Here is a 22,060-nt window from a genome sequence, read left to right as displayed (position 1 = left end):
TTGTAGTGCCTGAGGGGAGTGGAATGGAGTGACTGGGGAGAGTGGGATGTTGTGACTGCGGGGAGTGGTTGTCGTGACTGATGGGAGTGGGTTGTAGTGACTGAGGGGAGTGGGATCTAGTTACTGAGGACAGTGGGATGTAGTGCCTGAACGGAATGGGATGTAGTTACTGAAGGGAGTGGGATTTAGTGACAGACGGGAGTGGGATGTAGTGACTGAGGGAAATGGGATGTAGTGTCTGAGTGGAGTGGATTGTAGTGCCTGAGGGGAGTGGGATGCCGTTCCTGAGGGGAGTGGGGTATAGTGGCTGAGGGGAGTTGGATGCAGTGACTGAGGGGAGTGGGATGTAGTGATTGAGGGGACTGGGATGTAGTGTCTGAGGGGAGTGGGATGCAGTGCCTATGGGGAGAGCGATGCAGTGCCTGAGGCGAGTGGGATGCAATGCCTCAGGGGAGTGGGATGCAGTGTCTGAGCGGAGTGGGATGCAGTGCCTGAGGGGAGTGGGATGCAGTGCCTGAGGTGAATGGAATGCAGTGCCTTTGGGTTGTGGGATGCAGTGTCTGAGTTAATGTGATGTAGTGCCTGAGGGGAGTGGGATGCAGTGCCTGAGGTGAATGGAATGCAGTGCCTTTGGGGTGTGGGATGCAGTGTCTGAGTTAATGTGATGTAGTGCCTGAGGGGAGTGAGATGTAGTTACTGAGGGGAGTAGGATGTAGCGACTGAGAGGAGTTGGATGCAGTGTCTGAGGGGAGTGGAATGCAGTGCCTGAGGGGAGTTGGAAGCAGTCCTTGAGGGGAGTGGAATGCAGTGCCTGAGGGGTGTGTGTGCAGTGCCGCCGTTAAAGTGATGTAGTGCCTGAGGGGAGTGGGATGCACTGCCTGAGGGGAGTGGGATGCACTGCCTGAGGCGAGTGGGATGCAATGCCTGAGGGGAGTGGGATGCAGTGTCTGAGGGGAGTGGGATGCACTGCCTGAGTCGAGTGGGATGCAGTGTCTGTGGGGAGTGGCATGCACTGCCTGAGGGGAGTGGGATGCAGTGTCTGAGGGGAGTGGGATGCACTGCCTGAGGCGAGTGTGATGCAATGCCTGAGGGGAGTGGGATGCAGTGCCTGAGGGGAGTGGGATGCAGTGCCTGAGGGGAGTGGGATGCAGTGCCTGAGGGGAGTGGGATGCAGTGCCTGAGGCGAGTGTGATGCAATGCCTGAGGGGAGTGGGATGCAGTGTCTGAGGGGAGTGGGATGCAGTGCCTGAGGGGAGTGGGATGCAGTGCCTGAGGTGAATGGAATGCAGTGCCTGAGGGGTGTGGGATGCAGTGCCTGCGTTAATGTAATGTAGTGCCTGAGGGGAGTGGGATGTAGTTACTGAGGGGAGTGGGATGTAGTGACTGAGAGGAGTTGGATGTTGTGACTGAGGGGAGTGGAATGCAGTGCCTGAGTGGAGTGGGATGCAGTGTCTGAGGGGAGTGGGATATAGTTGCTGAGTGGAGTGGGATGTAGCGACTGAGGGGAGTTGGATGCAGTGTCTGAGGGGAGTGGGATATAGTTGCTGAGTGGAGTGGGATGTAGCGACTGAGAGGAGTAGGATGTAGTGACTGAGGGGAGTTGGATGCAGTGCTTGAGGGGAGTGGAATGCAGTGCTTGAGGGGAGTGGAATGCTTTGCCTGAGGGTTGTGGGATGCAGTGCCGCCGATAATGTGATGTAGTGCCTGAGGTGAGTGGTATGTAGTGACTGAGGGGAGTGTGATGTAGTGACTGAGGGGAGTGGGATGTAGTTACTGACGGGAGTGGGATGTAGTGACTGAGAGGAGTTGGATGTATTGACTGAGGGGAGTGGAATGCAGTGCCTGAGGGGAGAGGGATGTAGTGACTGGGGGGGAGGGGGTGGGATGTTGTACCTGAGGGGAGTGGGATGTAGTGACTGAAGTGAGTGGGATGCAGTGCCTGAGTGGAGTGGGGTGCAGTGACTGGAGGTAGTGCAGTTTCTGGTGATATGAAGGCCCTTGACCGTGAGCTATTTCTCCTCCCTCCAGTTCCCATGTGACTCTTCTTGCGTTACAGATTCGGAGAGGAAGACAAGTCCGAGAGCCGATGATCAGCCGACATCAGACCGTCTTTTGAATCCGGCAGAGAAGGATCATTTCAGACCAGGTATCTGTCGTCTTCTGGTCGGCACGATCCAATCAGACCCATTCCAGGGTCCGAACCCAGAAACATTCTGTCCCCGACACAATCCCCCAACATTTCGTGATTGGACCTCCCTAATCTCCTGGTTTATAATCCGACATCTCAGTCCATGTGATCAGTGCAAGTCTCTCCCAAAATGAACCTGGAAACCACATCCCATCCCTTTTACTGCGTTTTGGTTGTCGTGCGACTGTGGGTGGGTGGGTGGTCCTCATTTATTGCCCCCTCCCCCGTTGCCCTTTGAAAGTGGAGGTGCGGTGGGAGGGATAGCGAAAGCAGTGACCCTCGTTGCCTCATTCAGCTCCCAGAGCAGAAGACCTCGGGTTGGCCTGGCGCTCCGAGATTGCCCCCTCCTCTCCTCCCCTCCCCTCTCCTGTACCCGGTTGGTGTTACAGACTCTAACTCTGCTCAGGGGTGGGTGGTGCGGCTGAAAACATATCCACTCCATGTTCCAGGGGCGCTGGTCCTGTCGGACGAGGCGTGTGAGCAGGTCAGTGCCGAGGTCCAAGTGATGTACTTCGGGAAAACCAAACTGGACACCCCTGAGAAAAAGGAAGCCCATCTCCGTCAGGTGAGGGATTGATTCTTCATTCATTCTCGGTGTGTGGGCATTGCTGGGCAAGGCTGGCATTGATTGACCATCTCTAATTAGCATTGAATGAGCATCTGTAATTGGCATTGATTGACCACCTGTAATTTGCATTGATTGACCACCTGTTACTGGCATTGTTTGACCACCTGTAATTGGCATTGATTGACAACCTGTAATTGGCATTGATTGACGACCTGTAATTTGCATTGATTGACCACCTGTAATTTGCATTGATTGACCACCTGTAACTGGCATTGATTGACCACCTGTAATTGGCATTGATTGACAACCTGTAATTGGCATTGATTGGCGACCTGTAATTTGCATTGATTGACCACCTGTAATTGGCATTGATTGACAACCTGTAATTGGCATTGATTGACGACCTGTAATTTGCATTGATTGACTATTTGTAATTTACATTCATTGACCATCTGTAACTGGCATTTATTGACCTTCCCTAGTTTACATTGAATGACCTTCCCCAGTTTACATTGATTGACCATCTCTAGTTTACATTGATTGACCATCCCCAGTTTACACTGATTGACCATCCCCATTTGACATTGATTGACCATCCCCAGTTTACAGTGATTGACCATCCCCATTTGACATTGATTGACCATCCCCAGTTTACAGTGATTGACCATCCCCAGTTTACATTGATTGACCATCCCTAGCTTGCATTGATTGACCATGTATAGTTTACATTGATTGACCATCCCCATTTGACATTGATTGACCATCCCAATTTGACATTGATTGACCATCCCCAGTTTACACTGATTGACTATCCCCAGTTTACATTGATTGACCATCCCCAGTTTACATTGATTGACCATCCCCAGTTTACAGTGATTGACCATCCCCAGTTTACATTGATTGACCATCCCTAGCTTACATTGATTGACCATTTTTAGTTTACATTGATTGACCATCCCCAGTTTACATTGATTGTCCATCCATAGTTTACATTGATTGACCATCCATAGTTTACATTGACTGACCATCCCGAGTTTACATTGATTGGCTATCCCTCGTTTACATTGATTGACCATCCCTAATTTACATTGATTGGCCATATCCAGTTTACATTGATTGACCATCTCCAGTTTACATTGATTGACCATCCCTAGTTTACATTGATTGACCATCCCAGTTTACATTGATTATCCATCCCTCGTTTACATTGATTGACCATCCCTAATTTACATTGATTGACCATGTCCAGTTTACATTGATTGACCATTTCCAGTTTACATTGATTGACCATCTCTAGCTTATATTGATTGACCATCCCTCGTTTACATTGTTTGACCTTCTCCAGTTCACATGGATTGACCTGGTGTTGTGGGGAGGAGATTGACCTGGTGTTGTGGGGAGGAGATTGACCTGGTGTTGTGGGGAGGAGATTGCCCTGCTGTTATGGGGAGGGGATTCTCCGGGTCTTATGGGGAGGGGATTCCCCTGGTGCTAGTGGGGGAGGGATTCCCCTGGTGTTATGGAGAGGGGATTCTCCTGGTATTACAGACAGTGGATTCCCCTGGTGTTATGGGTAGGGGATTCCCCTCGTTTTATGGGGAGGGGATTCCCTCGTATTATGGGGAGGTGATTCCCCTGCTGTTATGGGGAGGTGATTCCCCTGGTTTTAAGGGGATTCCCCTGGTGTTATGGGGAGGGTATTCCCTGGTGTTATGGTGAGGTGATTCCCCTGGTGTTAAGGGGATTCCCCTGGTGTTATGGGGAGGGGATTCACCGCTGTTAATGGTAGGGGATTCCCCCGTTGTTAAGGAGATTCCCCTGCTTTTATGGGGAGGGGTTTCCATTGGTTTTGTGGGGAGGGGATTCTCCTGGTTTTATGGGGAGGGGATTCCCCTGTTGGTTATGGGGAGGGGATTGCCCAGGTGTTAAGTGGATTCTCCTGGTGTTATGGAGAGGGTATTCCCCTGGTGTTATGGGGAGGGGATTCCCCTGGTGTTATGGAGAGGGTATTCCCCTGGTGTTAAGGGGATTCCCCTGTTGTTCTGGGGAGGGCATTCCCCTGGTGTTATTGGGAGGGGATTCCCCTGGTGTTATGGGGAGGGGATTCCCCTGGTGTTATGGGGAGGGGATTCCCCTGGTGTTATGGGGAGGGGATTCCCCTGTTGTTAATGGGATTCCCCTGGTGTTATGGGTAGGGGATTCCCGTGGTGTTATGGGGAGGGGATTCCCCTGCTATTATGGGGAGGGGATTCCCCTGTTGTTCTGGCGAGGGGATTCCCCTGCTATTATGGGGAGGGGATTCCCCTGGTGTTTTGGGGAGGGGAGATGTTTCCTGAGAACCCCTGGTAATGTGCGGTATAACTGTGATCCCTCTATCGTACCTGACTCCTCACCGGGTAGTTCTCACCCGTTCCCAGATACAAGAGATGCTGAAAGACCATCTCCCCTGCAAGAGATACACGCTGATGGTTAACGGTGAAGAGGAGGATGTGAATGGGAAGAAGTAACAGGTCGGATCCAGGAGATCAGGGAATGTCAGTGAGTGGGTTTCAACCCGACTCTGGGCCAATGTGTTTAAAAGGGGTGTTTAAAGGGTGTTTAAAGGGTGTTTAAAAGGGTGTTTAAAAGTGGTGTTTATTAAGGTGATTTGTAAAGAGGTTTTTGTTAAGAAAGGGTTAATCAGACAGTCTTGAAATGGGCGAATGTAACACTGGGGATGGGTTTCTCTTTATACTGCAGTAATGTCAGTTTTTAGCCTTTGTTTGTTCCGTAGGGAAGTAAGATTCTTAAATTGTAAGCTCTTCACATAGTGAGAATTATACAGCAATTCGAAAGTTGTAACCATCTGTTTGATGGGAGAAGTTAATCGGAGACTCGGGTAAGACGGGATTCAGCACAGACACAGGACGGGCAGAAAGGTTCCTTTGTGAGGGAGAGAAAGATTCCATTCATTAGAAGGGAGGACATGAAGCCTTTCATACTCCGAGAAGAAGGTGAATTTATATAGTGCCTTTAACGTAGTAAATCGTCCCAAGGGGCTTCACAGGAGCGATTACCAAACACAATTTAACACCGAGCCATATAAGGAGTTATTAGGGCAGGTGATCAAAAGCTTGGTCAAAGAGGGAGGTTTTAAGGAGAGTCTAAAAGGAGGAGAGAGGGAGAGAGTCGAAGAGGTTTGGGGGGGTGGGGGAATGCCAGAGCTGAGGCCCGAGGCAGCTGAAGGCACGGCCGCCAGTGGTAGAGCGATGGGAATCGGGGGCTGAGCAAGAGGCCAGAATTGGAGTAGTGCAGAGATCTTGGAGGGATGTAGGGGCTGGAGGGGGTTACAGAGATGGGTGGGGGGGGGTGGTCATGCAGAGATCTCCGAGGGTTGTAAGGGCTGGACGAGGTTATAGAGATAGGGAGGGGGGTGAGAGCCATGCAGAGATCTGGGAGGGTTGTCGGGGCTGGAGGAGGTTACAGAGATAGGGAGGGGGCGAGGGCCATGCAGAGATCTGGGAGGGTTGTAGGGGCTGGAGGAGGTTACAGAGATAGGGAGCGGGGCGAGGGCCATTGAGGGATTTGAACACGAGGATGAGAATTTTAAAATCGAGGCGTTGCCGGACCGAGGGCCAATGTAGATGATGATAAGCACCAGCCTGAGAAAGAGCTGAGCCTCGAGCTGGACAGTTAGGGAGAGTGAGTTAAGTTAAGGGAGTTCGGGATCTGTACCCTGAAAGGAGAGAACATCATCAATCAGCGTTGACTGAAACATAATCCAAGGCACCTCTTGATGTAACTATGAAAGGGAAGAATTGTGGTGTAGAAGGGAGAGGAAAAGATCCAAAAAGTGGGGGTTGAAACCGAGACTTTGGAATTGGATGAAGATTTGATCAACCTGTATACTGAGCTCAGGACTGGAACGTGTTTGAGTTCTCAGGCTAAAACTCGTAGGGTTTTATTGTAAGTATTGCTGTAAAGTGAGTGTTATTATTGTCTGCTTAATAAACTTGTGACATTGGACATTCTGGGAATCCTGTTGATTTGAGGATTAAATTATCAGTAAGAACAAACACATTTGACTTCGTCCTCACCAATCTACCTTTCGCAGATGCATCTGTCCATGACAGTATTGGTTGGAGTGACCACCGCACAGTCCTTGTGGAGATGAAGTCCCGTCTTCGCACTGAGGACACATCCAACGTGTTATGTGGGACTATCACCGTGCTAAATGGGATAGATTCAGAACAGATCTAGCAGCACAAAACTGGGCATCCATGAGGTCCTGTGGGCCATCAGCAGCAGCAGAATTGTATTCCAGCACAACCTGTAACCTCATGGCCCGGCATATTCCTCACTCTACCATTACCAACAAACCAGGTGATCAACCCTGGTTCAATGAGGAGTGAGGAAGAGCATGCCAGAAGCAGCACCAGGCGTAACTAAAAATGAGGTGCCAACTTGTTGAAGCTACAACTCAGGACAAATTGCATGCTGAACAGCGGAAGGAACATGCGATAGACAGAGCTAAGCGATTCCACAACCAACGGATCAGATCAAAGTTCTGCAGTGCTGCCACATCCACTCGTGAATGGTGGTGGACAATTCAACAACTAACGGGAGGAGGAGGCTCTGTAAATATCCCCATCCTCAACGATGGCGGAGTCCAGCACGTGAGTGCAAAAGACAAGGCTGAAGTGTTTGCAACCATCTTCAGCCAGAAGTGCCGAGTGGATGATTCATCTCGGCCTCCTCCCAATATCCCCACCATCACTGATGACAGTCTTCAGCCAATTCGATTCACTCCACGTGATATCAAGGAACGGCTGAGTGCACTGGATACAGAAAAGGCTATGGGCCCCGACAGCAGCCCGGCTGTAGTGCTGAAGTCTTGTGCTTCAGAACTAGCCGTGCCTCTAGCCAAGCTGTTCCAGTGCAGCTGCAATACTGGCATCTACCCAACAATGTGGAAAATTGCCCAGATATGTCCTGTCCACAAAAAGGAGGACAAATCAAATCCGGCCAATTACTACCACATCAGACTACTCTCAATCATCAGCAAGGTGATGGAAGGTGTCGTCGACAGTGCTATCAAGCGGCACTTACTCACCAATAACCTGCTCACCGATGTTCAATTTGGGTTCCGGCAGGACCACTCAGCTCCAGACCTCATTACAGCCTTGGTCCAAGCATGGACAAAAGAGCTGAATTCCAGAGGCGAGGTGAGAGTGACTGCCCTTGACATCATGGCAGCATTTGACTGAGTGTGGCACCAAGGAGCCCTGGTAAAATTGAAGTCAATGGGAATCAGGGGGAAAACTCTACAGTGGTTGGAGTCATACCTAGCACAAAGGAAGATGGTAGTGATTGTTGGAGGCCAATCATCTCAGCCCCGGGGCATTGCTATAGGAGTTCCTCAGGGCAGTGTCCTCGGCCCAACCATCTTCAGCTGCTCCATCAATGAACTTGCTTCCATCATAAGGTCAGAAATGAGGATGTTTTCTGATGATTGCACAGTGTTTAGTTCCATTCGCAACCCTTCAGATAATGAAGCAGTCCATGCCCGCATGCAGCAAGACCTGGACAACATCCAGGCTTGGGCTCATCAATGGCATGTAACTTTCGCTCCAGACAAGTGCCAAGGAATGACCATCTCCAACAAGAAAGGGTCTAACCATCTCCCCTTGACATTCAACTGCATTACCATCGCCGAATCCCCCATCATCAACGTCCTGGCGGTCACCATTGACCAGAAACGTAACTGGACCAACCACATAAATACTGTGGCTAAAAGAGCAGGTCAGAGTCTGGGTATTCTGCGGCGAGTGACTCACCTCCTGACTCCCCAAAGCCTTTCCACCATCTACAAGGCACAAGTCAGGAGTGTGATGTAATACTCTCCACTTGCCTGGATGAGTGCAGATCGAACAACTCTCAAGAAGCTCGACACCATCCAAGATAAAGCAGCCCGCTTGATTGGCACCCCATCCAGCACCCACAACATTCACTCCCTTCACCACCGGCGCACTGTGGCTGCAGTGTGTACCATCCACAGGATGCACTGCAGCAACTCGCCAAGGCTTCTTCGATTGCACCTCCCAAACCCGCGACCTCTACCACCTAGAAGGACAAGAGCAGCAGGCACATGGAAACAACACCACCTGCACGTTCCCCTCCAAGTCACACACCATCCCGACTTGGAAATATATCGCCGTTCCTTCGTTGTCGCTGGGTCAAAATCCTGGAACTCCCTTCCTAACAGGACTGTGGGAGAACCGTCACCACACGGACTGCAGCGGTTCAAGAAGGCGGCTCACCACCACTTTCTCAAGGGGAATTAGGGATGGGCAATAAATTCCGGCCTCGCCCGCGACGCCTACATCCCATGAACGCATTAAAGAAAATAAATAAATGCAGCTCAGAGCGCATCTTTATTGGGATGATTCATTGATTTTACATCTTTACCCAATGCTTGTAATTTGTTCACTTGGACTTCATTAATCAAACCATTAAGAGATGCCGCCCCAGCCCTACTACGGCCGCTAGGGTATCGAGAAGGTCACGTTTTACACAGACGTGGACACTGGACACGGACTGTGAGCAATTATTGTAATTCCGCAACACATCAGCAAAGAAAATGCACTATTTTCCAATTCATAACCTGATACAATGCAAGATTCAGGAGGAGCATCGGAACAATACGACCTGCCCTGATCTGGGGCGGGCTCACATCATGCAGTGACACTGTTTTGCCACTTCCCGGTACAGGAGTTGTTTAGGCATCCACCTTGGGGCAGGGCAAGGGGTTCACCCTTATAGAAACCGACATCCTTTCACCTGCTCTCCCACACAGGACGGTGGGAGCGTTACATGTCACCTCCCAATATTGTCTGTGCGAGTATGTGAAGAATGTAAACAGATGTTCACGGCAATATTCGAGTGTTTATTGAAAAGGTTTACGTGTAAGAGGATTCATTATCATACCACCACACAGAGCGCAAGACACTGAGGGTGGTTCCGTTATCAGACAGTTACCTCAGACCACTGATGTCACTCCACATGGAGGCCTTTTTGTGAACGACTTCATAATGGATATTATAACCGATCACAGTGGTCCCTACGATCGTCACTGCACCGCTTAATAGACTGTACCCGCGACGCACATTCCTCTTTCTTAATGTATCAAGCCTGAATCATTAATTAATTTACACCGGAAGCACCCTGGCGTAAACATATTATTGTCCCCGCATTCCATACCTGTAAAGATCTTAACTCTGCGACCACAATTGATCCATTGACTCTCCAAACATTTCACCAAGCCATTATACACAAAGTCTCATTTCGGGTCACATCGGTAAAAGCAGTCCCAGGGATACGACATTGATCATTTACTCCTTCCACCCAGTCAGCCCCATGTTTAATAGGGCTCGATGGGACAGAGTCAGAAGTTTCAAAGATGAAAGCTTTCTGCGTACTAACAGACACCAACAATATTGTCCCCACCATGAGCAACAATAGACCACAGACAAGAGAGTTCGACCACGGTCCTTTTTCTCTCCATAGAATCATAGAATCATAGAAGTTACAACATGGAAACAGGCCCTTCGGCCCAACATGTCCATGTCGCCCAGTTTATACCACTAAGCTAGTCCCAATTGCCTGCACTTGGCCCATATCCCTCTGTACCCATCTTACCCATGTAACTGTCCAAATGCTTTTTAATGGACAAAATTGTACCCGCCTCTACGACTGCCTCTGGCAGCTCGTTCCAGACACTCACCACCCTTTGAGTGAATAAATTGCCCCTCTGGACCCTTTTGCATCTCTCCCCTCTCACCTTAAATCTATGCCCCCTCGTTATAGACTCCCCTACCTTTGGGAAAAGATTTTGACTATCGACCTTATCTATGCCCCTCATTATTTTATAGACGTCTATAAGATCACCCCTTAACCTCCTACTCTCCAGGGAAAAAAGTCCCAGTCTGTCTAACCTCTCCCTGTAAGTCAAACCATCAAGTCCCGGTAGCATCCTAGTAAATCTTTTCTGCACTCTTTCAAGTTTAATAATATCCTTTCTATAATAGGGTGACCAGAACTGTACACAGTACTCCAAGTGTGGCCTCACCAATGCCCTGTACAACTTCAACAAGACATCCCAACTCCTGCATTCAATGTTCTGACCAATGAAACCAAGCATGCCGAATGCCTTCTTCACCATCCTATCCACCTGTGACTCCACTTTCAAGGAGCTATGAATCTGTACTCCTAGATCTCTTTGTTCTATAACTCTCCCCAACGCCCTACCATTAACGGAGTAGGTCCATCTCCTTGGATCGTGGCTGGATTCACTCTCGGAGATTCTTTATCAGCGGTCATCTGTCGGAGAAACAAAGTTTTCATCGCTCACTCCAACATTTTCTCCTTCTCCTGATTGTTGTCAAGATTTAAGCCGAGTCAAGCACATACCAGAAACCAAAAAAAGACACAGCTGCTTGTGGAAGGCGTCAATTTCTTATCAGGAAGAAGACGGACCCAGACATGACTAGCCAGTGTCACACAGCTTCTCACAGGTTTCAATTAAACTTTTCTTTTTAAAACTTTGCCAAATGAAAAAGAAAAAATATTTCCACTTTTTCAGTCTTTGTGCCTGCAAAAGATGCACAAAATTCCTAAAAAAACTAAATCCGGATTTCTTTTAAAATGGTCTACTCTGTGAAACAATGCTGCAGACCAATCTGCAAGATTTCACCAGTTTGTTATCACAGAGACAGCAGTAGATCCTTTAATCATGAGGGGGAAAACGTAGCGACAGCCAATAACATCGAAACATTGACACCGGCTTTTTAAAAAGAAGACAGCATCACACCGACTTCTTATAGAGATAGGACACTGAAAACAAAATAACTTCTGCCATAGACTAAAGAATCTTACTCCTGTTTTTCCCCCTCATTTCCCCTTCTGTGTCCCAAACGTTTTAATTTGCGTTACATGCTTCTATGAGACGCCCAATTACCCCATGTTGACAGCATATAAAGAGGGGCACAGTCTGTCAACGACTGTAAACCGACCTTTCCATTTTGTGGAACCAAAATGTACCAAAGGCCTTGTCATTCAGGACCATAACCTTCTGTCCAAGCTCCATTTCAGAAATATCTGACCTATCATCACACCGTACAATCCTACGGACAAGGTTAGTTTCATCAGTAGCTCCCACACTCACTTGTACAGCGAGGAGATGCTCTTTTGAAGCGTTGCATCCACTTCTGATACAAGACCTGTGTCTGATCATCAGGGGCAAATGGAGGAAGAAGATTCTTCCAGAATTGCATTGGACGGCCCGTGCTTCGTGCCAACCCTGTAGATTTGCACATCCTAGCACGGATCCGCATCAAAATAAGGGGAAGGACCAAGCCCCAATTGGAACAGGTCCGATTCAGAGATTTGACCAGTTCCTTTTTGATGGGGCCATTCATACCTTCCACTTGTACTGCTGCTTGGGGTGGTAAGTAATATGGAACTTCTGATCAATCTCGAGTATTTCCAGGATACCTTTTACCACAGCCCCGAAAAATGAGGATCCATTATCAGAATCCACTATCCGAGGAATTCCACACTGAGTAAAGACATCATAAACAAGTTTAGTAGCGGTAATTTCAGCCGTCTGATTGCGGGTGGGAAGACCCCTATGAATGGATCTCCCCCAACCAGGAGATATTGATGACCGGGTGAGGTAGTCGGTCAGGGCCCTGTATAATCAATCTGTATCCGATCCCATGGACCCGAGGGTGGTTGTCACATCCTAGCCCCCAGTTTGTGTTTCCTTACAGGGTCAGATCGAGCACAAATCACACATCCGGCCACAAGATCTTTAATATCCCGTCTCATACCCGGCAACCATCCAATTTATCCTAATTTTTCCTCCATATCTTCCCATTTAGGTTGTCCGCCTGTGTTAGAGACACGGATCCACAGCATTTCCGAATCGAATTGGGAATCTCTTGAAGTAAATCAATCTCCTCCTCACAGTTTATTATCCTCACTGTTCACTGCACTTTCAAGTTTTGTGTCATCTGCAAGTTTGGAAATTGTGCTCTGTATACACAGGTCCAAGTCATTAATATATATGAAGAAAAGCAGTGGTCCCAGCACCGACCCCTGGGGAACACCACTGCCCACCTCCCCTCCATTCCGAAAATCAGTCATTCACCACTACTCTCTGTTTCCTGTTATTCAGCCAATTCTGTATCAATGCTGCTACTGCCCCTTTTATTCCATGGGCTTCAATCTTGATGACAAGCCTATTATGCGGCACTTTATCAAACGCCTTTTGAAAGCCCATACACACCACATCAACCGAATTGTCCTCATCGAATCCTCTCTGTTACCTTATCAAAAAACTGTATCAAGTGAGTTAAACACGATTTGCTTTTAACAAATCCGTGCTGGCTTTCCCTAATCCTTGTCCAAGTGACTGCCAATTGTGCCCCGGATTATCGTTGCTCGAACTTTCCCCACTACCGAGGTTAAATTGGCTGGTCTGTAAATGCTGGGTTTTATCTTTCAGCCTTTCTTGAACAAGGGTGTAACATTTGCAATTCTCCAGTCCTCTGGCATCACCCCCATACCAAGGGATGTTTGGAAGATTATGGCCAGTACTTCTGGAATTTCCACCGTTATTTCCCTCAGCAACGTTGGATGCATCCCATCCGGACGAGGTGACGTTTCTACTTTAAGTTCAGCCAGCCTTTCAAGTACCTCCTCTTTATGAATTTTTAGCCAATCCAGTATCTCAACTGCATCTTCCTTTACTGACATTCTGGCAGCATCTTCTTCCTTGATGAAGACAGATGCAAAGTGTTTATTTAGTACCTCCGCCATGCTCACTGCCTCCCACTGCTACTCACTCGTTATAACAGGGGCTGGTGGTGCAATGGATAACGCATCTGATTATGGATCCGAACACTATAGGTTCAACTCTGACTTGGCTCGCATTTTTTCTTGCAAACTGTGCATTATTTTATGGCTTTCAATACCTTGCAAGCTGTCCAACTTGGTGGTGCTGCCTGGCTCCATAAGTGCCTTCTCAGTGCCAGCAAGCAGTGCATCGTTGTCATAATCTGAGGGTCCTGAATTCAATCTTCAGAGAAGGCATCAGGGATTACGAAGCTTTTTTTCCATCTCTCACCTCATCTTTCCATCTTTGCTGCAGAGCAAAATCAAGAGCTTTTGCTTACTGCAGCCCATCAAAAGATTTGCTGCCCCTTGACCTCTCTGTACCCAAACAAATAGTGAAGTTTAGGAAGTTCATGGGCTATGGAATCGCTGACAACACTCTTGTTTCTGTATAATTGCACCAAGACAAACGGTGAGTGGAGAATATAATCAACGATCCCACTACTTCTCACATGCCAAGTGAGCGCTCTACCAGTTGAGCTAATTCCTCGTTTGCTGTTTGTAAATCGTCCTTCACAGTTCCCGCCTCACACTTGCCTCCAAGCTGCTCCACGACCAGCAGAGAAATCTTGCCTTGGGTTGCTGCACCCTGAATATATTAAGTACTTTGCTCCAATCGGCGGTATTGAGCATCAGCAAGTGAGGAACAACAGAACGGGAAGCCACAGTAATCATGAATGATGCTGAGAAGAGCCCGAGCCTGCGGAAGGAAGACGAGGTCACCGGAAAGCAACAGCCGCCCGAGCTTGAGGGAGCAGCGTGAGCCCTGTCTGACTGACTGATCGAAGACCTTTTTGCCTGAAATTGAGGGCAATTTGAAGTGTTGCTGCTCAAAGGCACTCCCTGCTGGTGAGCAGAGGGAAATGCTCGAGTGAAACAGCCGTGCTCGGGCAGAAACAGAAAGCTCCAAGAAATGAAAAGCGGTGTCCTGTGACTCAGTGGCAACATGTTAATCTGTAAACTGCCTGTAAAGTTAAGAGAGCGACCTTGAGGTAATTGCTGCTTATTCCAAAAGCACACTCACTCCTTCGAGCCGGAATTGAACCAGCGACCTAAGGATGACTTTACTTTGTTTAATTCACTACAGTCCTCCGCTCTACCAGCTGAGCTATCGAAGGGAAGCGATACAAAGAATTGTCTTTGGTGATTGTTCACCGTGCGCCTGTTGACATGTTCAGACTCGTGGAGTCCGGTGCTGATCGAAGACTTCTTTTGCCTGAAAGCGAGAGCTGAGTGTTTTGAAGTATTGCTGCTCAAAAGCACTCCCTGCTGGTGAGCAGAGGCAAAACAGCCTTGTTTGGGAGACACAGAAAGTTTTAAGGTTTGAGAAAGGAAAAGAGGCGTCCTGTGCCTTCATGGTAACATGTTAATCTGTAAGGTGCCTGTAAAGTTAAGAGAGTGACCTTGAACTAATTGCTGCTTATTGCAAAAGTACGCGTTCTCCTTCGAGCAGGAATTGAACAAATGACGTAAGGATGACTTTATCTTATTTTCCACGACAGTCTTGTCGCTCGACCAGCTGAGATATCGAAGGGAAGCGGCAAAAATGTTTCACTTTGGTGATTGTTCACCGTGCACCTTTGACACACCCGGACTCGTGGATTCCAGTGCTCATGACTGAGGCTGACTCGGTACCTGCTCATACCGCAGCGCTGTGGGAGTGTGAGCTGCTCCGTGTTCTCCACAGCCTGGGCCAGTGACACAATGAATAATGTGACTGATTATTGATCTGGAGATTGTGGGTTCAAGTTTACGGAGGGTGTAAAGTGGAAGGCCGGGCCTGGAGAGCATTGGAATAGTCGAGTCTAGAGATAAACAAAGGCACGGATGAGGGTTTCAGCAGCAGAACTTCATTCTGGCAGTTGGGATTTGTTTCTGATGATGTTAATAACCGCTGTAACTGGGCTGAAATTCAATATTCTGGATCTATGTCAAATAAATCAACTTTGTTTAAAACAGAATGGGTCAATTACTTGATGAATTCAAGATAAGAGACTAATTGATGTCCTAATTACCGATTATTATGCCTTTTCTCCTTTCTCACTTCAGATGATTTCAGTTCTCATATCTTCAATTACTCTCATGGCCAAGTCCCAATTCCCCGGTCCTTCCCGAGTGCCTCTCCCAGCCTTGGGATCCAGGGAAGGTATCAGTAATGTACCCGGGATCACTAAACACAAAACCCAGTCTGTGAATCACTTTCAGCTACTGGACTTATCGTGTGTCCCACAGCATCTCTCTCACCTTCGATGTGTGAATAGAGCATCAGGTCTGGGAATCTCGGCTTCGATTTAAATCCACTCTGCAAATGTATTTAACAAAATACAAACAAGTAAACACATCACGGCCCAATAATCCAGCACTAAATTCAAAGGAGTAAGTCTGTTATCAAACTCCTTGAGTGCACAGAATAAAGAAAAATCCCAACTCTAAGATCCCCTCGAATCCTTTGCAAATACCTTTCAAATCTTGACAATAATCAACAAGTCTAATTTAATGTTGATCTTTATCTTGAGTGGGGTTGGAATACAGAAGTGATGCTTCAGTTGTAAAGAACCTTGGTCAGACCCCACCTGGAGAACAGGGCACCGAACCTAAGGAGAGATAAATCGGCCTTGGGAAAGATACAGTGCAGATTCACCAGAATGACGCCGGGGTTAAAAGGATTAAATTATGAGGACGGGTTGCATAAACTTGGTTTTTATTCCAATGAGTTTAAAACATTGAGATGTGATCTCATCGAGATGATTAAAATAATAAAGGGATTCAATAAGGTAGATACAGAGAAATGATTTAATCTGGAGGGGGAATCCAGAACAAGAGGGCATAAGAAATAGGAGCATGAGTGGGCATCTCGAGCCTGCTCTGCCATTCAGTAAGTACATGGCTGATCTTCTACCTTAACTCCACTTTCCTGCCTGATTCCTTGAGTCCTTCTGTGTCCAAAAATCTCTCGATCTCATTCTTGTATATATTCAACGTCTGAGCGTCCACAGCCCTCTGGGGTAGAGAATTCCAAAAATTCACCACCTTCTGAGTGAATAAATTTTTCCTTATCTCTGTCCTAAATGGCAGATCCCTTATCCTGAGACTATGCCTCCTAGTTCTAGACTCTCCAGCCAGGGGAAACAGCCTCTCAGCATCTACCCTGTCAAGCCCTCTAAGAATTTTAGACGTGTCAATTAGATCACCTCTCATTCTTCTAAATTCCAGAGATTATGGGGCCATTCTGTTCAATCTCTCCTCACACAACAACCATCTCATCCCAGGAATCAATCCAGTGAACCTTTGTGGCACCCCCTCGAAGGCAAGTATATCCTTCCTCCGGTAAGGAGACCAAAACTGTACACAGTACTCCAGGTGTGGTCTCACCAAAGCCCCATATAATTGCAGCAAGACTTCCTTACTCTTATACTCCAACCCACTTGCAATAAAGGACAACATTCCATTTGCTTTCCTAATTGTTTGCTGTACCTGCGTATTAACTTTCTGTGATCCGTGTACAAGGACACCCAAAACCCTCTGAACAACAGCATTTCTTAGTCTCTCACCTTTTAAAAAAATATTCTGCTTTTCTATTCTTCCCACCAAAGTGAATAATTTCCACATTTCCCCACATGATACTCCATCTGCCAACTTCTTGATGATCTTAACATTAGAGCGAGGTCATTTATGAGCAAAATAAGATAGTAATTTTTCACACAAATGGTGGTGGAAATCATAAACTCACTTCCCCGAAAGGCTGTGGATGCTGGGGCTCGATTGAAATGTTCAATATTGAGATTGATGGGTTTGTGTTGTGTGAGGGTTGAAAGGGATCTGGAGCTTGAATCTGATCAACAAGCCTCCTGTCCGGCATCTTCTCAAACACTTTTTAACAATCCATCTTCACAACCTCCATTGCATTTTATCCCCACACTGTGTTATTCCCTCCAATAATCCCTGCTGTCTGTCCTGAATTAATCCATTTCATTCCCAATGTTGAAATCTTTGCTCCACCCACACGGTTCCATCGGTTTTTCTCCACAACACAAAGGGCCAGTTTTCCCCAAGAGTTTCACACCAATCAGCTTTCAAAATGAGGCAGAGTTTCAGCCAATGAGGGAGATCCGGGCTCAGCCCCGCCCACTCGGTGCCGCAAGTCCCGCCCCTCACACACTCCCATTGGTTGGAGGACCAACCGCCCGCTCGGTCCTCCAGTCCCTCTCCGCTCTTCCTATTGGTCCGGAGCTCCCGTCAATCACCCGGGCAGTGTGAGCTGAGCATGCGCGGCGGGCGGGGAGTGAGGCCGAGATCGTGTCCGCAACAGGTGAGAGATGGGCGGGGGGAGCGGGTTAATAAACCCCGGGGGAGGGGGCGGGGGCTTCACAAACCCCGAGTGCGGCCCCGGGCCCGAATATCAAACAGTGAACATTCTCCTCTCTCTCTCTACACTCCGGGGGCTCCGGTTTAGATCAGACCCGAAACTCGACAAACGGCCCGCGGCCTCCGAGCATGCGCAGAGTCAGCGTCAAACCTCGTGACTCATCGAATCAGGGAGCGTCTGTAAATGAAGGAGAAATGGTGATTGGTCAGGGAGCGTCTGTAAATGAAGGAGAAATGGTGATCGGTCAGGGAGCGTCTGTAAATGAAGGGGAAATGGTGATTGGTCAGGGAGCGTCTGTAAATGAAGGGGAAATGGTGATCGGTCAGGGAGCGTCTGTAAATGAAGGAGAAATGGTGATCGGTCAGGGAGTATCTGTAAATGAAGGAGAAATGGTGATCGGTCAGGGAGAGTCTGGAAATGAAGGAGAAATGGTGATCGGTCAGGGAGCATCTGCAAATAGACGATAAATGATGACAGATAAGGGAGCGTCTGTAAATGAAAGAGAAATGGTGATGGTCGGGGGAGTCTGTCGATGAATGAGAAATAGTGATCGGTCAAGGAGCGTCTGTATATGCAGGAGAAATGGTGAAGGTCAGGGGGCGTCTGAAGATGAAGGAGAAATGGTGATCGGTCAGGGAGCAATCCCCATATCCCTTGATTCCCTTAGTGTCCAAAAATCTATCAATCTCAGCCTTGCATATACTCAACGACTGTGCATCCACAGCCCTCTGAGGTAGAGAATTCCAAAGATTTATAACCCTCTCAGTGATGAAATTCCTCCTCATCTCAGTCTTAAATGGCCGACCCCTTATCCTGAGACAATGCCAGTACTTTGACACTCTCCAGCCAGGGGAAACATCCTCTCAGTATGTACCCTCTCAAGCCCTCTCAGAATCTTACAAGTTTCAATTAGATCACTTCTCATTCTTAGAACCATAGAAAAGATACAGCACAGAAGGGGGCCATTCGGCCCATTGTGTCATGCTCCCGACATTCAAGTCCAAATCATTAAGATATACCACAAACAGCAAGGGACCCAACACTGAGCCCTATGGCACACCACTGGAAACAGATTTCCATTCGCAAAGATATCCATCAACTTTTACCCTTTGCTTCCTGTTACTGAGCCAATTTTGGATCTAATTCACCACATTTCCCTGTATCCCATGGGCTTTTACCTTTCTGACCAGTCTGCCACGTGGGACCTTGTCAAATGCCTTACAACAATCCATGTAGACAACATCCAACAGCACTACCCTCATCAATCCTCCTTGTCACTTCCTCAAAGAATTTAATCAGATTTGTAAGGCATGACCTTCCCTGAACAAATCCATGCTGACTATCCCTGATTAAACCATGCCTTTCCAAGTGACAGTTTATCCTATCTCTCAGTATTGATTGTAATAGTTTTCCCACCACCGAGGTAAGACTGACCGGCCTATAATTGTTCGGTCTTTCCCTTGTAACCTTTTTAAACAATGGTCTTATGTTTGCAGTCTTCCAGTCCTCCTGTACCTCCCCTGTATCTAATGAGGATTGGAAAATGATCCTCAGAGCATCCGCTGTTTCCTCCCTGGCTTCCTCTAATAGCCTAGGAAACAATCCATCCGGCCCTGGTGATTTATCAACTTTCAAGGATTCCAGTCCCTCTGGTACTTCCTCTCTCGTTATGTTTACCTTATCCAATATTTCACAACTGTCCTCTTTAACTACTATGTCTGGATCATCCTGTTCCTTTGTGAATACAGAGAAAAAATATTCATTTAAAACCCTACCCACATGTTCTGCTTCTACACACAAGTTACCCTTATCATCCCTGATAGGTCCCACCTTTTCCTGAGCTATCCTCTTGTTCTCAATGTACTGATAAAATATCTAACATTCTTCTGAACTCCAGAGAGTATAGGCCCATTCTATTCAATCTCTCCTCATAGGACAACTGCCTCATCCCAGGAATCAATCTAGTGAACCTTCGCTGCATATACCCTTCCTTAGATAAGGAGAGCACAACTGTACACAGTACTCCAGGTGTGGTCTCACCAAAGCCCTGTACAATTGCAACAAGACTTCCTTATTCTTCTACTCCAACCCCCTTGCAATAAATTCCAACATTCCATTTGCCTTCCTAATTGCTTGCCGTACCTGCATGTTATCTTTCGGTGTTTCTTGTACGAGGACACCCAAATCTCTCTGAACACCAACATTTAATAGTTTCTCACCATTTAAAAAATTCTGTTTTTCTTTTTTTCCTACCAAAGTGAATAACCTCACATTTCCCCACATTATACTCGATCTGCCACCTTCTTGCCCACTCACTTAACCTGTCTATATCCCTTTGCAGACTCTTTGTGTCCTCCTCACAGTTTACTTTCCCACCTAGCTTCATGTCGTCAGCAAACTTGGATACATTACACTCGGTCCCATCATCTAAGTCATTGATATGTATTGTAAATAGCTGAGGCCCAAGCACTGATCCTTGCGGCACCCCACTAGTTACACGCCCAGGCCATCAATGTATATCAAAAAGAGTCATGGTCCTAATACCAACCCCTGCGGAACACCACTGTATACTTCCTTCCAGTCTGTAAAACAATGGTTCCCCACTGCTCTCTGCATTCTGTCTCTCTGCCAATTTTGTATCCATGCTCCCATGGGCTTCAATTTTACCATCAGGTCCATTAGGTGGCACTTTACCAAAGGCCTTTTAAATGTCCATGTACACAACATCGAGTCACTACCCTCTCCGTGAGAGAGCGAATGTGGGAGAGCGAATGTGAGAGGGTGAATGTGAGTACAGCAGTGGGCTCGGTGTGGAGAATGAAGTGGGGCAGGTGGAGCATGTTTCAGTGGGGCAGCAGTGATCATAATCTCATTAGGTTTAGAATAGTTACGGAAAAGGACAAGGAACAAACAAATGTGAAAATACTTAACTGGAGGAGGGCTAATTCCAGTGAGTTAAAAAGGGATCTTGTCCAGGTGGATTGGAATCAAAAATTGGCAACAAAACAGTCATTGAACAATGGGAGGCCTTGAAGGAGGAGTTGGTTCAGGTACAGAGCAGACAGATCCCCACGGGGGAGAAAGGAAGGGCATCCAAAGCAAGAGCTCCCTGGATGACGAAAGAGATAGAGATTAAAATGAAACAGAAAAAGGAGGTTTATGACGAATGTAAGGTTCACAATACAGTAGAGAACCAGGCTGAACAAAGAAAGTACAGAGGAGATCTAAAAAAGGGAATAAGAGGTGCAAAGAGAGAGTATGAGAATAGATTGGTGGTTAACATAAAAGGGAATCCAAAAGTCTTTTATAAACATACAAACAGTAAAAGGGGAGTCAGAGGAAGGGTGGGGTCGATTAGGGACAAAAAAGGAGATCTTCTTGTGGAGGCAGAGGGCATGGCTGAGGCACGAAATGAGTACTTTACATCCGTCTTCACCAGAGAAGAGGATTCTGCCATTGTACAGTAAAGGAGGTGGTTGTAGTGATATTGAAGACGATCAAAATAGATAAAGAGGAGGTACTTAAAAGATTGGCAGTGCTCAAAGTAAAAAAGTCTTTCAGTCCAGATGGGATGCCTCCAAGATTACTGAGGGAAGTAAGGGTGTAGATAGCAGAGGCTCTGACCACAATCTTCCAATTCTCCTTGGATATGGGAGTGGTGTCTGAGGACTGGAGGATTGCAAGTGTTACACCCCTGTTCAAAAATGTGGGAGAGGGATAAACCCGGCAATTACAGGCCAGTCAGCCTAACGTCGGTGGTGGGAAACTTCGAGAGACCAGAATCCGGGACAAAATTAATCGATTTGTAAAAAGTAGATTTGTTAAAAGTAAAATCATTTAATTTGATTGAGTTCTTCAATGAAATAACGGAGAGAGTGAATGTGAGAGAGTGAATGTGACAGTGCGTGTGAGAGTGAATGTGAGAGTGCGTGAGAGATTGAATGTGACATTCGCCCTCTCACATTCGCCCTCTCACATTCGCCCTCTCACATTCCCTCTCTCA

The 22,060-nt window shown here is 47.3% G+C and overlaps 1 non-coding gene across 1 annotated transcript; it reads right to left on the bottom strand.

The window, feature by feature from the left end:
- Window positions 1-14,715: 14,715 nt before the first annotated feature.
- Window positions 14,716-14,809, bottom strand: trnay-gua (transfer RNA tyrosine (anticodon GUA)). Its single transcript has 2 exons — window positions 14,773-14,809; window positions 14,716-14,751 (listed from the first exon to the last, which is right to left on the bottom strand). It is a non-coding gene; the product is annotated as a tRNA-Tyr (tRNA).
- Between the last annotated feature and the right edge of the window lie 7,251 nt (window positions 14,810-22,060).

Source organism: Heptranchias perlo, chromosome 20, assembly GCF_035084215.1.
Source record: "Heptranchias perlo isolate sHepPer1 chromosome 20, sHepPer1.hap1, whole genome shotgun sequence".
NCBI classification, from domain to species: domain Eukaryota; kingdom Metazoa; phylum Chordata; class Chondrichthyes; order Hexanchiformes; family Hexanchidae; genus Heptranchias; species Heptranchias perlo.
The sequence above is the reverse complement of the archived record's forward strand: the minus strand, read 5'-3'. Positions and strand labels throughout refer to the sequence as shown.